Below are 5414 nucleotides of genomic sequence, written 5' to 3' on the forward strand. Positions count from 1 at the left end.
CCCGAGACAGCGCGTGCGCTCAGTAACAGAAAGCGGCAGAGTTTTCGCGCGCGCGGGGGGAACACACCTCGTTCTGTCAACCCCTTCCCGCTCGGAAGCTGGGGAGGGCGGCTCAGGGGGATCCCGACCCGTGAGGGGGGAAGGGAAGCTGCTGTATGAAGTGACCACAGCTGGGGGAGGGGGAGGCTATACATACAAGATACAGCGTGGGGAGGGGCTGGGAGACGAATGTTCCCTGTCCAGAAGGCGCAGAACGCGTGGCCCGCCATGCCCCAGCCCCTGACTCTGATATCTACATAGGGCCGGAACACACAAATCCAAGCCCCCTGCCTCAGGGACTATCCCTGCAAGAGCCTGGGAAGCAGCCTAGGGGGCTTGAGTTGCGCATGCAGTGCGGTATCAACAGTCACCCTTAAGTACATATACGTAAAAATGAGAGCCTCCCCAAACCTCATGGAAGGGCTCTACCCGCCTCTGCCTGGGAGCTCTGGGCCACTTCAGTTCTACGCCCAGCGAGCCCCCTCCTTCCCGCCCTCTCCACGTTTCCTAGTCTCTCTTCCCTGCCCTTCCAGCTTCCAAGGACCTCCCTTCCAATAGTGCTCACCCCAGCCTTTCTTCCTGCTATATCAGGCAGCCCAAAGCAGCAGCCATCTTCCCTGACAGTCAATTGCCTTCATTCGCCGTTCGAACGAATGGAGGTGAGCCATCTTCTCTAAGGGCAGCCATACTGTCACCTGCAAAAATCCTACGCAATTCACAGGAGGGTAACGTGGGTTCACTTCCATCAAGCAAAACGGAAAATAGCAGTACTTTTGAGGAAGGGCAAAAATACACAACACTGTAGACAGTAAACAGCATTAGTTAAAGAGAACAATCGACCCTTCAAACGCTGAATATTATGAAAGTTAGTAACTGAGATAAAAGTGTTCTAGAGTTTAAAAAACAAACACAGGATTGCCACCCTCAAGAGATCACAAGTCACGAGACAAACCTCTAATCAGAAAAATCCGTTTTTTAATCAGTTTTTTAAAAGATTCTTTGATTTCTTAACTCCCCCTTTATTCCTGTGCCAGTGTGTGATATTGTCAGGTTGAAAAGTCAATCAGCAATGCACACAAGATGTAACCCTCTCCCTGGATGCTCAGATGGAGACTTCACTTACTCTTTACAGCCTGAGATAAGGGTCTTCACCCACAGAAACACCTCCCTGTCTCCTGCTGCCCTGGGACTTTTCCGCCTGTGCCCCACCAACACCAGCTCTCTGAATCCCCCTGCTTTCCCAGGACTTCTCTGCCCAGTCTGAGTAACATCACATCACTGCTTCCCCACACCCCAGGTCCCTCTCGTTGGGATAGGGCCATACATTTAGGCAGGGCAGGTCTGTAGTATCCTCAATCCCAAGGCACTCACACAGAACTTTGCCAATATGCCATTGCCCAGCCCTGAAAAAAGTCACAGGCTCACAGGAACTTCTCACATCACAGCCGAGCTTGTCCTGCAGGTGCCAAAAAAACAAACAAAAAAAAAAACAAACAAAAAAAAGCCCTAACTCATGATCAGTTTGCAAAAGTTGGCATGACTCCAGGTTGCTCAGAGGGGCCCTCTCTTCCCAACCTCTACCCAGGCTAGGAGTATTGCTGCCATTCTTTCCCACATCACTTTACTCCACACCCCTTCAGCCTCACATCCCCATGCAACCTGCAGATCCACCTGCTGCTCTACCTTATTCTCCCCATTCACCTTCCACAGTGTTTTTGCTGCTCCTCATAGTCCCCATGTCCTGTGTAGTCCCGTAAACCATAGAATAGTAGCCATTTTGCCTGCAGGGATGGCTTCAATCTCACTGAAAACAGTAGGAGATGGCAACCAACTTTATAAAGCGCAGCTTTGTTACCACATGCGGAGGAACTGTAGAGAAACAGTAGCCATCTTGGTGGCTTCAGCTCCATTGAGAGTAGAAGTAGTTGGTGGCTATGTTGAATAAGGAAATTGATGCATGGGCATATTCAGTATGTTTTCATAGGCCACATTAAAATAAAAATACCACAAAATCACTGCAACCATGATAAAAATCATGTGACATAACAGTATTGGAAAAGCCTTGTCTCCTGTCTCAATATAGTAATTTTTCAGAAGTCTATACTGCAAAAGAAATCTTAGATGAAAACTAAATTGTGCACAAATGTGGTCAAGATTTTTCAGGAGTGATTTTGCATACTTTAGTTTTTGAATATTCTACTGGATATATTGTAAACAGCTTTACTTGCAGGAATTATTGAGCACCTATATTTTCAAAATCAGGTCATGTTAAGGTATCTCAAATTGAGCACTAAAAATAAAGGCAATAGTCTCAATCTGCAGCTACCTCTGAAAGTTTTAGCTTCAGTATTGTAACAAGCAAGCTCATCACCAATTAGGCCTGGTTTCTCTTGATTTTGTTATCACAATCTTGTGTAGGGGACTGGAAGAAGGGGACTAACAAACTGTCAAGTAACACAGTAATTGGGACTGGGAAGTACTCAATTTGTTTGTTACATAGCATAAAGAAGGACACAAACTGAATAATTATAAGTATAGGTAAACAATTCTTTCTGTCTCTTTGGAGAAGGACACCAGAATAAGTATAAAACCCCCCAAAACTATTCAACCTGTAAAAGTCTTCATCCTTTCTTCGTACATAGTCTTGAATATCCTTGTCTTCCTTGATTGTAGCAATAGCCATTTCAGGACAATATACTAACTCAAATACACCTTTTAGCCAAAATAATAAGTAGAACAAGTCAGTATTTATCCCTTTTGTGGGCTTCCCCTCTCCCCTCCCACTATATATGGTCACAAGACCAGTTTATTGGGTGGAGTAAATCAATAGGAGTGGTTTTACTGAAGGGGTGCAGGTGGGGGGAAGGCTCTATAAAATTTGAGCAGAAACAGTCTACAGAAAGTTATGAGTAAATAAGCAGAAACCTAGAGGAAAACAGCTACAAGTATGTTAGCTACTATTATAGTAAGGCTTGTATTTAACTATTATTTTGTATTTAAACTTTCTTTTTGATAAACAGAGCATGATTGTTATAGTTATACAAACAAAGTTGGAGGGGGGAGGAAGGTCTATGTAATGTCCAGCACAGTATCTAATGACTCTTCTTTCTATAGATCAAGTATCTTAAATCTATAGTACTCACAAGATTGCTGCTCTTTTAGATTCAGGCTAGATGCTCAAGTTCACTCCAGCTGATGCAAAGGGGTTAGAAAATTACTGGATTTCATCAACCAAGCATTCCACCAAGTTCGGACAGAGATGGTATATCCTCTGGACCTGGTGTATAGAGTGTATTGGAGGTGGGCAGGGATATGATCAGATTGCTATTGTGCTCTGGCTATTCTCAGTTGGTGGGGAGATGGCTTCTTAGGGGCCATTACCAAAAATCCCAAACTGGCCCTTAATATCTGATATTTAAACAAACTTCTCTGAATTTAGCTTTGTTTTCAAATAAAATAGTTTCCCTAAATTTGGCTTTTGTTTTATTCATGCCCTGTTTCCTAGAATTAGGTATTATGGGCAACAAAGATATTTAATGATCATTGTAGAAAGTGTTGACCAATTATTTTTTTTTAAATAACAAATATAGCAAGAAGTCTGCTGTTGGTTTTTGCTAGGATTGCCTTACAGCAGTCAAAGAGTGTTATGGTTCAACCTTTTAGTATTCCTTCAGCTGCAAAGGCCAAGAAGTTATTGAGATCTCAGATGTACTCTTTTTATTTATATTTAAACTTAAGCACTGGAAATAGTAGTACTCTGACTTAGGCTATATCTGTGGAATTTAACTTTGTAGTCATGCAGTAAATAAAATACAATTGATAATAGTGTAATATACAGTAAATATTGGAAAGAAGTAATAATACTATAAGGAGAGAACGTAAAGGCAAAATAATAAACTCTGATCCATCTGTAACAATGTGGGAGAAAGCTGATGGTTTCTCAGGGACTAATGTGGTTCAAGTAATATCAATATGTTTGGTTTAACAAAATTATTAAACAGGAGTAATCACAGTTACATAGAAATTCTGTTAATTAACACAAAACATAGTAGACAGGGTAATCTTCCTATTAGTTCCTTTAAAGATTTTTTTCTATAACCATCCTTTTGTGTAACGATGTTTTCCAGATATATTGTAAAAATCTCAACCCTAAGAAAGTAGGTTGAATTTGCATGTATCGCCTGCAGTTATCACAATCATGTTAGAAGCGTAAATGGTTTCAAATAGTGTTCAGCAGTGTTGGAACTCTGTTTTCCTCTGATTTGGTATTGTTACCAAGCCACAGGCAGATCAAGTTTGAGTTCAACAGTCCTGATTCACAGTCAACAAGCACTTAATGAAGTCCTTTGCACAAATGTAAAGTGGTAGTAAAATGCCACTAACTGAGAATGGTAGCATTTTACACTCATTTTGCATTGTTCAAGGACTACATAAAATGCAGGGCAATGGTGAATTGTGGCTGATGATTTCACGTTACACAGGTTCACATTAGTCTACCAGATCTGGATGTAGGACAAGGCATCAGCTTAGATAAAATAACAGAGATTCAAAACAATCTTCCTCTTGTAAAACTGGGATAGAATGATATAAACAAAAAATGATAATGGGACTAAGGAACTACAGAATATAATTTACTGATTTTTCCAGTGAGTTACAGGAGTTTTATAGAATTTTTGTTAGCTAGATAGCATGCCCCAGGGATCCTCAGACTGATTAATCAGACCTCCTGGACACATCCCTTTCCATTTGTGATTCACAACATTTGTTTACATGGAAATGTTAATATAGTTATTTTTATCCATTCTACTGGTGGCTCTAGTTTCCTCTTTCCTTATTATGTGTCATATTAAGTAGCAGCTGCTACCAGTGGAGGCAACTAAGATGTCACCTCCTTTTTTCCCAGCTGCTTTTGCAAATATTCAGGCTTCCTTTCACAATGACAAATCTGATGGACAGTAGTTTGTACTTTTTATAATCTCTCTTTAGCTGTCCTGAGTGCTGTATAGCTCAAGAAAGTCCAGATGAGTTTGCAAGGCAGTAGGCTGCTCAGTATGCAGTACTTTCCCTGGATTTATAGGAATATTGTATATTTAAATATGGATGCTACTACAGAAGCTTGAACTATTTATTATATAATCTGCAATTTCTTCTTTATTTAGGACCCATCATTTTGACCTCTATATTTGATTTTATTACCCAACTTTTTCTGAGCAAACACAGGAACATACACAGTATGTAAATGTGTTTAAATTTTTGCAGTCATAGTTATATTCATTTTTATCCAATGTAGACTGCAAACATTCACTTCACTCAATTAACGTTACAATGCCCAGAGCCAAAAAGACTATAGGTGTCAGGATGAAAAATCTGAACAA

Source organism: Gopherus flavomarginatus, chromosome 10 (genome assembly GCF_025201925.1).
Source record: "Gopherus flavomarginatus isolate rGopFla2 chromosome 10, rGopFla2.mat.asm, whole genome shotgun sequence".
NCBI classification, from domain to species: Eukaryota; Metazoa; Chordata; order Testudines; family Testudinidae; genus Gopherus; species Gopherus flavomarginatus.